Genomic DNA, 13,048 nt, shown 5'->3' with positions numbered 1-13,048 from the left:
GTATGCTTCATTAGTAATGAAGAATTATAATACAGTAAATGTGGAGAAAATTAATTAGGAATGGTTTCTTTTCTAATTAGTTATGATAGAAATCACTTGACTTGAGCCTGAAAGTAAGAAGTCTCGATTTCCTTTTTTTCTGTTCATATCTTGATCAACACTTTATATTAATTAGATTGTATCTAATGTTGGTCTTGCTTTTTGGATGTATACTGGTGTTGTCTAAAGAAGAAAGTATCTGTTAGTAAATGCCGTAACTTTAAGCTAGGAAAACCCATTGATGTGGTAAAACTTATAACTAATGGTTATAGCAATAAACTTAAGACAGTTTTGGTTGATAAAGTCCAATTTGCTTTTTTCCAGGTGTTGATAGAAGAAAATCAAATAGATTATTAAGTGTAATTATATATGAGTTTACTCACAGTCCGGCTAGTATAAAGATTTGGCTTGCTGAAAATATATTTCTATCATGTGGACATTTGAAATTGAGTATGTTCAAGATGCTGAAAGAATAATGATTTTAAAGGCCCACTAATAGTTGTTTAGTCAGATGCTAGGATGAAGTTAATCTGGGTTGCTCAGGACTTTCTCCAGATGAGTATTGACTGTTTCCAGGGGTAGAGTTTCTACAGACTCTCTAGGCAGCTTGTAGCAGTGTGTTCCACGTTCCTGTCCAGTCCAGGAAACAAGTTGCTCTGTATTCATTTTGGCATTTTGTTTCTGTATGAGTAATGAAGACTTCTGGGTTCTTGGGGTCTGTGAGAACTGAATAGCTCTGGACCTCTTGTAGTGTTGCTTGTTGGGATGCAGATTTAGAAGACCTTTGGATCCACTGGAGTTGTGGAGAAGGCAGCTGGGACTGAACCTTAGAATTCATTGGTTTGCTCAGTGCTGGTAATGAAAGTCACACCAGATCCTTTTATGTACAAAACAGTGCACAGATGGAAAGACACAATGGAGTAGTTGACTTTTGATTGCCTGTGGAATGACTTGTCAAGATTAAGGATTCCTTGTACTCTAGCACTCTTTCCACTTCACCTGAGACGCTCATTTAATTCTTTACCTCATAGTCTCCTTACTTTTGGTAAGTCAAGATGTATGTGATATTTATTATGAAAATATGTATTGCTTCTTATGATATATGAAAATGCAGGCTATATATTTTATTTTAGTCATAGTTGCCAAATTTACTAGTCCTCTTTCCCCTTTTACTTTGATATTTAACATCTGACTACATCTAGAAACTTTCCTGGAGGCTTGTCTCTCCTCTAATGAAAAGAGATGGAGCAGCCAGTCAAAGTAAGACTGCTTATGTCAAAAAACCATATGCCTAATTATTCACTAAATGTTTCTTCAACTTCAACCTAAGCGTACTTATCTGGAAAGAGTCATTGTTGTAGTACTGTGCTATTCCTTGGATGATTGCTCCTAACATTTGGTAATTTAGTAGTTGCAGGAAGGCAGGAATGCCTACTATTTAAAGAAATGAAAAGAAAAAAGAAAATCTAGTTGTCTTGTTTTAGTAGTAGTATGCTTCTCTTTACAAAACAGAAGGGGCCCTTGAGCAATATTAAGTTGCTAAGTTTGCGTTCTGGCTTGGTGGTCAGAGCATACTTGGACGCTGCTGGAGACAATGTGGAAAACCATGGCATTCCAGCTGTGAACTCCCAGTAATTGGCTTCCTTCTTGTGTCCCAGCAAAGTGCACTATTGAGACCAATTTCAGTAGGCTGTGCTTTTCTTTGGGTTGTACTTTGCTGAGGAATGACTGGACTGGTGGATGTTCCTGCCCAGCAGGGGTTGTCTGTTGGTTAGAAGAAAAGGGCTTGCAGTGAATTGAAGAATGATTCTGCTATTTGACATGTATCCTATTCTTTGATTTTTATAATGCTCTAGTTGAAGATTGCCCCAACATAATGCCATTCTTAACCTTAGCCTAATGCTTAAAGTCGCATGTGACTCTTCATGTATGTTGCTATTTTTGTGTGTAAACTGGGCCCTTGCAACAGAAGAGAATAGTAAAGACTTTGTATCCTTTGCCACAGAGAACAGTAAAGACTGTCTAGATTGCAGAGCTGTGTGTGACTGTATCAATGGTAACAGCCAAGAAATATTCCAAGAGAAAGGAAGTTGTTGAGCTGAGGAACAATATTTAATTTGGCAGTAAATTTAATGTTAGTAGTTCTCGGGAGCTATTAGCTAATATTGTGGGGAAAAATTGTAGTCCAGGAAACATGTGAGGCTCTGAAACTTTGAAACTTAAGTAATGAGAGAGAGCAGATCTCCTCTATGACCAGATGTGGGTGTCCAAGCCTGGATTCAGACCTTGATTTCGAGGTGAAAGAACCTGTCTGTCTATAACCAAGAAGGTTTAATCACACCATTACCTCATTTCTAGAGCTTGTCTTTTACAAGTGACTGTGGCAAAGCTCTTAAGCACTGTCTTTAATTCAGTATTACAAAAGTTTTTATAACCCACATTCTATAGATTTGTTAAGTTTGTAATACCGGGCACTGCATTCCCATCTCTTTGTGTATTTTTGGAAGCTAGAGATGTAGACAGTAAATTTAAAGAAGCTTTGCTGGTAATTAAATCTTTAACTGTTAATTGATCATGTAGTAGGTAAAACTGTCTGTTTGATGTGATAAATTTTTTCATGAAAACAGGATGTCTGAAATTTAAAATAGTCCTCAGTTTGATTTTTATCCCCATGCCCCCGCCCCTTTGTAAGAGAGGTTTAGTCATTTTCCAAATATGGCAGTTCTCAAAACTGTCAGTTTTCCCCTCTTTTCAGTGAGTTTGTTATTGTCGAGACTTCTTGCAATCCTTTGTGTTAGTGTTGGACCCACCACTGCAAAAGAAATGTGCAATTTAGTTTTAATTAAGAAAACGTCTTCTAGAGTGTTCTAGTCAGTTTTTCTAGTCAGTTAAGATGCACATTAAAATATAAAGGTGTTGTGTTGGATTTCCCATTTTGGCAAAATTTTTTTCTAGGAAATATTCAAAAATCTTCTTGTACTGAAATGCAAATAAAAGCACTTGCATATCAAAATGTTAGATCTCTTGTGAAGGGCTTCCCTCTAATACCCTTGTTACGGAATTCCCATCTCTCGTGGAAATGTACCTGCATATACTTGCATTTCAAAAATTTTTGGTTTGTTTTTGTTATGGATGGGCTGTATGCTTGGTCTACAGACTAACTGTTTGTGGGCTAAGCCCTCAAACATTTATATTTGTGCTGGGACTGTGGGCTAGACTGACCTGGTGGTTTACTGTCAGTTTTGGAAAGTATCCAATTCAAACAACTAAAGCCGTATGGTGTTAAGGTCTTCAAACCACAGAAACTCCATCCCTTTTCTTTAGTATCTCCAAACCCAGTTTGTCTTTATACCTTAGAGTAGCTGATTGTAGATCTTTTTCTAAAAGAGTTCTGTAATTTCTAAGCATTTTGTCATTATTTTCGGAGAATGCTGTTGTTTCCTCTGCAGTCTGCGTGTGCATTTTTTTCCTCCGGGTGTGTGTTCTCTTACTTTTTTCTCCAGGTGTGTGTTCTCTTACCTAATTGTTACAAGAGATAAAACAATGCAGTAGCGCAGGCAGGAGTAAGCTTACTTACTGCTCTGTAAGGCCTCTTCAGAGGTTTTGCAGAAATGGCCACAGGAGAAGGAAATCTACAATAGTACAGCAGAATGGTCATAGGGTTGTGACTGTGAGCAAAATAAGGTCACATGTAGGTTACTCCTAAGTGAAGAAAAGCATGATTTCTGAGAATTGGGGCAAAAACATGAGTGATACTGGAGCTAAAATCATCCATAGTATGTGATAGCATGGAAAGAATATGAAGGCTTCAAACTAGTTAGCATTAACTTGCCTGCATTTTTGGGTTTTCACAATCCAGATCTATTGGATTGTTTCTCTTACCTGTGTTTTTGTAGTCTGATCACTATAATTCTCATATAATATAATTCTCATGTATATACTGATTTAAGTATTTTTATGTAAAGGATGTTAGAAGGACCACAGCAGTTACCTTTTAATATGTATTTAAATCTCAATTCTGAGAGAGAGAGTTTCTAAAAGGAGAGTGAAATACAGGCACTTAATATTTAGCCATGGGTTTATTTTTGTCCAGAGTTATATTTATTCATCTCTTTGACTTGTTTGCTTTCTTCTCATGGACAGGAAGGGAGTTTGGAATGCACAGTATCTCAAAGAATGTGATGATTTCAATGACTCATCTGTTTACTCTAAAACATACTAAATAGGTTCCATGCTAAGTGGATGGGGTATGACTTCAATGAAATACTGGTTATTTGAGAGTCAAGATCAGAAAATACAAACCCCATATTAGATCAGTATGTGTCTTGTATGTTCCACTTCCGGAGTACACCAGAGGGAACTTATTCTGGCGCAATTATTAGGAGCACTCACTCACCATATCCTATAGCTCCGTCTTGCTACAGAATCTTCTAAGGGTCACGTGAGAAAAATGAATATGGCAGTTTCTATTTCTTCATTTCCATCCAACCACAACAGTTTAGCTCATGAATCTGAACTGCAACCATAGGGAGTGCCAGGTCTGATTGATGTGATGGACACACCCAGGGTGTATGCTTGAGGGAGTATCTGGGGTTTGTAACTCCTACTCGTGCTGTTTCATTAGTTTTTCTTAGAATAGAAGAATTATCTACCAGCTCATCTGTTTGTACCCTTAGCTGCCTTGAACACAGGACTGAAAAGGAAACTGTAGTTATCTTCTACAAATGGAAAGTCTGGAATCAATTACCAGGGTAAAATAGCCCAAAACAAAAAAACAAACCCAAAGTTCAGAATATTAACTACAGTGACATTTAGCTAAATTTTGTTTATACAGGGCTGGGTGTAGCTGCCAGCCAGGAGGGAAGAGGGAGAGGTGCAGCTGTGCACACGAGAGCCAGAGCAAATAACTGCCCTGGTGATCCCGGTGAGACAGTGTTAGCCGCTCTAGCGGACCAATGCTTGTCTCTGAACATACACCTGGGATCAGTAGCAGTTTGGCATCACTGAAAATGGGCTGTTTATTGATAAATTTCGTCTTATTTAAGAAGTTGTTTTCACACAAAAAAGAGCAGTGCTCATTTGGACTGGTATAACTAGTGGATTTCTAAGGTCAGCCAGGAGAGATTTGGATGGCAAAGGGATGTTCCTTTGTTTGTTGCTAAGCAGTTATAAAAGAACTCTTTTATTGTCAAAACAAGTTAGAAGGTTTTAGCTTCTCATGAAAAACCTACCATAAGCTGTTTTTTAGATAGGGTGAGGTGATGTTTTCCCTGGATTGCACTGTAAATTTTTCATTTCCAATTTGTTTACTTACTAGTATTTTTTTGCCAAAATCTTACGGTTATAAGGGAAAAACAAAACAATGTGCCTGAGATGTGGGTTTTTTGAATTGGGATTGGGACAGAGTTTTCTACCAATGCTTTAAATGAAGTAGCTGAAATCAGTGTATTGCATTTCTCATTTGAAAAAATTGAAAACAGATTATATTGAAAATACACCTTCAAGTCAAAACAGACTTCGTGCTCTAGATTTAACAAAACAGCATAAAAAATTGAAAAGGTAGGTTTTATGCTCAAAGTGTCTTCTTACAGGTAGTGTTTTCCAGTAGAGCCACAGTTTTGAGAACATTCAGATTTCTATAGACAATTTGCACAATCTCTGCCTTCTTACAGAATTGGGACATCCTGGGAATATTTTTATGTATTATACAGAGCTCATTAGTATTGAGGGAATGAGTGATTATGTATTCAATCATGTTGGCAAAGCAGAAAAAACATTGCAGTGCAGTTGCAGATAAATGCCTCTCTTTTATTCCTTGCACACCTGTTGATGCATTGTTGTTTACCTGAAATAGTTAATTTTGTGAATGTGACTTTTTGTCCTGCAAATACACTTTTGGCTACACCTCTGATACCACTTCTTGTCACATGCGACTAAATACCATTGTGTTAGTACAATGTAAGTAAAAGTGGAGAAAAGAGGAAGAACTCATTTAGGTAAATGATCTGATTTATTTCTAGCTATAAAATGGCAGCCTTTTTCCTCAGGTAGTATTGCCTGAGTAGAGTATCTGGAAGTTGTTCCAAATTCCTAATATTCAATAATACTGTAATTATTTACGGCTGACCAAAAGCAAAGATGCTTTCATTTGGCCAAACATGAGAAAGAATTAATCTGTTTTAAAAATATGTTCCAATTTGTAGCTTAGCAGAAATTTTAATTTTACCTTAAGAGTCAGCAGCAAAGTTTAGCTAGAATTACAAGCCAGGGATAACTAGTACACAATGTATTAAGAACAAGTGAATGTGTTAAAGGTGTGTTTCAGACAACATCTGTGACCAGGTTTGCAAAATAAAACTTGATGAGGGTTTTCTCAAGTTGGATATTCATATTGTTACCTACTGTCTATTGATTTGCAGGTATTTTTTGTGAGGAGGTTGGGATCTGTTTTACACAGTACATACTTACATGTTCAATCTCCAATATGGTAATTTTGTGGTCACCTTTAATGTTTGCTTATAATGAATGAGTCAACTTGTACAAGATGAACGCATGAGCAGATGGGATATTGCAAGGATGTGTTCCATTTTGGATTTTTTTTAAATTTTTTCCCAACTGACTTGTTTTAAGATTATGGAGAAGTTACCAAAAGTAATTTTTTTTTCCTCCTATAAGTTACCTGCTGTGAGGCTAGAGTTAGTTCCCACCTGTAACAACATATGGGCACTTAATCTGTGAGCAGTCCAGTTAACTTCAGCAAGAGTATTGCTGTAAGTAAAATTACGCAAGCATTTGGGGGGACTGCTTTTTAAAAAATTTTGGTTATATTATGTTTTAAAGTAGTAGTAGCATTGTTACCTAAAGTTTCAGCAATGAAAAATTACCTGAATATGTCCTGTTTGAGGAAGCCAATGTGAGACCTGTTAGAAGCTTGTGTTCTGTTCAGGTTCTGAGACATTACTGAGACTCTGAAGATCAACTGGCAAGCCTCTTGTGGCACTGCCTTCTCTTGTTGCAAAGCAGAGAGGTTATGAGGTTATCTGTACCTGAGGCTTTTATTTCATTTTAATCTTGCATGAGCTGAGTGACCAGTTCTTCCAGCCACAAAAGCCAAAATCCTACAAGAACCTTTAATTTATGTTCAGACGTGCAATTCTTGTTGTTGTTTGCCTCTATCAGAGGTTCAGTACAAAGCTTTCCATAGTGCATATCCTTTTCTCAAAAGACATGGAATCATTACCTTTTGTAAAGGTCTTTTTAAAGTAGGTATTGTTTCCTGGGGTGTACCTTTTATGAGCACTTTCTTAAAAGCAGTAGAACTTACCTATGATTTTGTTGTCTTTAGCCTTACATAGCAAGTGGCTCTCTGTGTACTGTTTTTCAGCTTCCTCCAGCTGAACCTGCTTTTTCCAGGCTTCTCATCTTTACTCTGAGCTCAGAGTACCTCTTAAGGTGACAGCATGGAGCAGGTTATGAGTTGGAGGCAAAGAAAGGTCAGGCACTTGTTTCAAAGAAAGGTGTTTGTGGGAACATTCCAGTGTACCAAAATACTTGATCTTTAAGCTTCAGTAGCCCCCTTGAGACCGGATAAGATTTTCTTCATTGAGCTTAGTTTGCAGAATTTTTTCTTAGCACTTCTTATCTCTTTCTTATGTTAAGATATTCCTGCTTGGCTTACATTGCAGTATTCACTTCAGTGGCTTGGTGGGTAGTGGCAAGATCAGCATGTGGTAGGTGGAAAGCTCCAGAGGTGTGGATATCAGTCTTATACAACTAGAAGTAATTTTGGTAAATGCACCCCTTTCCTTCCTGCAGATGTCTAAAAACCAGGGAGGGTGACATGCCTGGTTTACTTCTGTTAGTCAACATAACTGGAGTTCCATGTTAAGTTGGTTGTAAGTTTACTTCTTAACTACCATTGTTTACCAAAGTCCCCAATTATCTCTGCTTAATTAGTAATAACAATTTTGTTCCTTTCTTTGTTCAACTTCCATAGACATTAATGTATTCATATGTTTTATTTTCATTTCTGGTCAGCTCTCGAGAACTGACATCAAGCTATGGTTGCTTGCAAAGTCCATGAAATCCAGTGTTTACTGCTATGATTTAGCATTCTGATGTAGTTCTAGGATTTTTCTGCTTTCTTGTGGGAGGAAAGACCCAAGATCACCAGTTCCTCTGATGCCATTTTTTTTGGAGTTTGGAGTTAGGAATATTATCTGTGTGGCAGAAGGATGCATTTTGAATTAATATGATTTCTACATTTCAAATTAAAGATCAGAATGACACAATCAGCCTGATATCAAAATAATTTTGTGTGATTTAACTTTTTGCTGATATTTAGCCTTTCTCCCTGCTTTGACAGTAATGGCTCTATTAATGCGCATATTTGAGTCAAACTGATTGGATTGCATGAGAATTCAAATAATTATTTCCCTTCTTTCACCTTCCCAAAAGGAAACTATAAATGAGCTACAGCAGTGTCCTACAATGCCCTTCAGAAATCGGTCACTTTCTGAATGTTTCTATTTTATGCTTTAGGTAAAAAGGAAGATGCATTGTGTGTTTTATTCATGTTTGAGGAAATCTGATAAAACTAGATATGAGCATGGACTTAAGTCAATGTAATGAATATTTGGTTATATGAAAAAAATTGGGGGGGGGCAGGGTTGGAGAAAAGCCTATTTATAAATAATTTTTTTGGATCTCAGAAATAAAATAATGTAGGAAGAAACTTGGCTTTTTCAGTGGTGAAGTAATAGTTGACCAACCTGTAGTTTGAAACGTGGTGAGAATAGCTCGGTTGGTATAAATGGATTTGTGCAGCAGTGGCCACATGGAATGGCCATGGGCACAAATGAGAGCTGTGAATGAAATGTCTGCAGAATCTGAACTGGAAATAACCCACTGTTCCTGGACCAACTTGTCAGCATCTTGTGTATAAATATTTTTATATGTGGGCTTACAAATGTAAACAAAAGGTATTTGAGTGAAGCATGATTGTTCCAGAGCAGCGAAGTTAGACAATGTTCTTCCCGCAGGATATACTGAGCGCTTCACCTCCAGCAAGAACTGAGACCACAGCTGAGCTGCAACCTTTGTCTTGGCATGAAGGGCAAGCATTCTTCTTGCCAACAGCAAGCAACCAGAACAGCTTACATGGATCTCCTTGGCAATGTTTGTATTCGAGTTTACAGAGCTCATCTGGTATCTTCTGGTGCTTGGTAAAGACCCTTAACACTAACTCCCTGCATTTCTTGCCCTGAAACCAGAATGAAGCAAGTGCTGTTTCATCAGCAAGCACTGGTTATGAAACATTTGGCAAAAGGTTAGAAGTATAAGGAATAAAATAGGAAAAATGCAAAGATTTGGGGATCAGTTTGTTTTGTATGTGCTATAGCCTTTGCACCTACATGAAACCTATTTTTTTTCCTTGAATACTCTGGATTTGTAACTTCTGTCACAGTGGTGACATTTTGTATATCTTTTAATGCCCTGTTTCTTAGATGACTTCTTCAAAGTAGTTCTCATATTAGTGTGCCCCAAAGTGTCCCTTCTATCTGAATGATGCACAATCTCTGCCTGTTTCCTGGAATCCAGTCCTCTGTCCTGGCCAGTTGTGCTGGAATAACATGCCGTGAACACCTAGCATTGGAGTAACATAATGCAGGAGCATATATTTTGATCCATGGAACATATTTCAGATTTCTGTATCTCTGATACAGTACATCTGCTGCCAAGGTGGCCTTCTGTATCTGTGTTGCTGTTGTAGATGTGCTCTCAATTCTTTATTTTACAAGGCTTAAAATGTGCAGATATTTGGTTCCCTTTGTAAAACCAAGTCACTCTTTAAAAGATGTAACTTGCTGTCACTAACTTCAGAACTGATAATGTCTTCTATATACTAGGGGGTTGACATGATGTGACTGACCTGCATGGAAACTTTCTTTTAAGAGCTGGGTATCTTCCCAGGGGAGCCTGCAAGTCGTTTACCTGTTTCATCTGTCCTTTGCTGGTGAAACTGGTGATAGCATGCTGTTCAGGAGCAAGTTGCAATTCACTGACATAATGTGTATTCTTTTTCCACCTTCCTTCTCCCCCTATACAGTATCAAGTCACTGCATACCATTACAAATTTATGACCTCTTCAGGGCATAGTAGTCATTTGATAAGATCTGCTTTGGTCTACAGGGAAATTACTGGTATTTCAATCAGTCAGAATGATACCCAATGAGCAGTATGCTAGTTATCTTGTCTAGGTCACAGACAATTAAAAATCCTTAATAAGCTTTTGATTTCCCGTGTTTTAAAAACATGAATTTGTTCCCTAGAGCAAAATGTATTAGGTATTTGCAATTAGTGTGTTGTATGTGTGTGACAGCTATACCTACAGTCCAATTTGAAAGTTGCTAAAAATGTCACCTGTATCATTATTTGGTAGCTTTCTATAGATGTTATTTTTATTTTAAAAGTAATATTAAGCTTAGAAGTTATTTATAAATTTCCTTTTAGATATATATTAATATAGTTATTACAAAAATGTACAAAATTAATTAATATTTGGGTGGTTTTAGGAGCTAAAATGCAATTTAATGTCCATTTTAAAGGTGAAAGTCTTCAGTAGACAGTTTTGTGAGCAGTCATTTTGTGAATGGTCAACTCAGTATGCAGCAAGTCTTAGTTCATGTATTACAGTTCCTGGATCTGCTGATTAAAAGAACAAGTATGGGGGAGTGGAGGCAATCAATTGCAGTGTCTCAAATCTGAGAAATGCTTATTTACCCTTTATAACCAGTACTACCACTCCCTTCCTGAATTCTGAACTAGCAGTGTCTGTATTGAGTGATGTGGATCCTTTTGTTCTGCATGAGAGGCATTTTTATTAGGCTCTGCTTTAATGGTTGGATGTGCTCTGTTAGGCCCTGGTGGGATGATGGAAGAGGATCTTGTTTGAAAACCAGATTCACTTTGGTGGTTTAGGTGGCACTGGACATAAGATGGTAAAGATGCTCAAGAGGAAGAGGAGCTTTGGAAAAAGACATACAGAAATGTAGATGTTTAATATTGTAGCTCCCTGGTCAATTTTAATCCAGTCTGAATTTATGCAGAAAACAGGTCTTGTAATCCTCTGCAGTTTTCCATGTAGCCCCTTGCTAGTCTGGGAATTCTGAGAGGCATTCAGCAGACTTGAGAGGCAATTGCTTTTTGTGTCAGAGCTAACCTGCCAGAGCAGATATGTCAGGTTCCAGCTGAGCTGGCTCTCAGTGATCTGGATCACCACATCATCAGCTGCCAATTGATGACAGAACATGAAAGGACTCAGCGAGTGGGAAAAGCCAAGACTCCTGCCCTCTGCAGCTCCTCTTCTTCCAGGAGCAGTGGTACTGGGCTGTGGGTTGGCTGCCTTGGGGGGGCCCTGAGAGTGCCACGGATGCCCAGTGAGTGCCTCTGACCTTCAGTTTGCCTATCTCAGTTATGTCTCTGAAGTGGCATCATTTTTTCTTCACAAAAGGGTGATAAGGAGGAATGTTTGAAGACTCCAGCAAGGAAGTTATGTGTTGAGTATGGATTAGTCCTGGCTTGTAAGGTTGAACAATGTCTTCTGTAATCCATGCAAATCCAGTATGCTAACATAGCTTTTGTGTTTCTGTGGTTAGCCTGGTAAATTTTATGCAAGTCTGACTTGTGACCTGGTTAATAAGTTGAAGACAAAGTGAAAGTTTGGTAAAAAGACAGGGATGCTTAATGAAAATTGTAGTCTGAGGATAACCAGGAATTCTTAAATATTTAATTCTCAAACCTTTGAGTTGCTGGAAATTGTTTACTCCATAAGAGTTGTTGAAACTTGCTGTGAATTACAGGAATGTTTAAATATGACAGAGGTTGAAAGAAGGTTGTATTTTGGGGATTTAGACCCACAGAGGTATAGTATAAAAAGCAGCTTTACAGGTGTGAGTTGAGGATCAGTATTTCCCAAGTATTTTTAAAATATATTTGAATGCATTTCAGTTGAGTAGTTTGGTTGCTAAAAGGCATTGTCAAATGTTTTTATTAAGGCACCAGCTTCTCTAACCTATCAAAGTTGGTTAATAAACATCCTCTATTACTGTAAACATCCTCTTGACCATCTGCCAACTCAGGCCTGAAAGGAAAGAGGAGGAAGGTGGAACTTTTTACTTGAGCTTGTTTAAGGGCGCATATCCCCTTATGTATGTATTTTACTGAGAAACAAATGGTTTATGAAATAAGCCTAACAAAAATACAGCTGAAAAAAAAAAAAAAATTGGTTTCTGAGTCTTGCCATGTGGTATTTGTGCTTTGAATAGAAGTATGCTTAACAAAATATTAACAACTGTAGTTAAAGGTAAATTGCTGGAAATCCTTAGGCTGTATTTCTCAGATATAAGGTCATATTTATAAATTTATTCAAGTCCACAAAAAATTCTGAAAAAAAAAGAGTAGGCTTTAGCCAGTAATTTCTTTAAGTAATGGGTCTGGCATCTTGCTGTTCTCCCATTTTTTCCCTTTCATTCTAGATCTCTGCACAATTTTTGGTAAATTAGTGAGTGTGAACCAGAATTTGGCTTGATGGAAATTCAAATGTAAACACAGCACACACAGGCTGGTGGACAATTTCTAAGAGGAGAGTTCCTATAATGTTTTCTCAATAGCCAGAGTTTTGTGTTCATTACCATACAGCCAAATTAATCTTCCATTAAGCTAAGCATGTTTTTTCTTGGTGTGAACTGACTTGGAATAGTTTGCCTTGGTTTTGCTTAGAGGGTAGGGTCCTCCAAAGAGCCTCACAGTTGTCTCTGGAGTTTCTTCTCCCTGCCTTCTGCAGGGAGGAGAGGTTTCAGGACTTGTGTTGAGTGGTGAAATCATGAATCTGAAGGGTTTTTTTGTTGTTGCGTTGGCTACCTTTATTTTCAAGGACTATTTTCTTTTAGTCACATTGACATTATTTACGTCTGATGTTCATAAATTACAGCTATTTTTTTTTTCCTGA

General features: G+C 37.6%; 1 protein-coding gene across 6 annotated transcripts in view; it reads left to right on the top strand.

Annotated features, from left to right (window-relative positions):
* SIPA1L1 (signal induced proliferation associated 1 like 1) overlaps window positions 1-13,048 on the top strand; it is a 208,819-nt gene that overhangs the window by 42,678 nt on the left and 153,093 nt on the right. For 3 of the 6 annotated variants that reach the window (XM_069017528.1, XM_069017529.1, XM_069017524.1), the window contains exons 3-4: window positions 7,855-7,934; window positions 9,081-9,216. The exons of 2 other annotated variants lie outside the window; for them this stretch is intronic. The gene's annotated coding sequence lies outside the window, so the exon portion shown is untranslated. The remainder of the gene's footprint in view (window positions 1-7,854; window positions 7,935-9,080; window positions 9,217-13,048) is intronic. One more of the 6 variants, XM_069017526.1, reaches the window with a different exon arrangement.

The sequence above is a fragment of the Aphelocoma coerulescens genome, chromosome 5, assembly GCF_041296385.1.
Source record: "Aphelocoma coerulescens isolate FSJ_1873_10779 chromosome 5, UR_Acoe_1.0, whole genome shotgun sequence".
Classification (NCBI taxonomy): Eukaryota; Metazoa; Chordata; class Aves; order Passeriformes; family Corvidae; genus Aphelocoma; species Aphelocoma coerulescens.
Note: the sequence above shows the minus strand (reverse complement) of the source record. Positions and strands in the feature narration are given on the sequence as shown.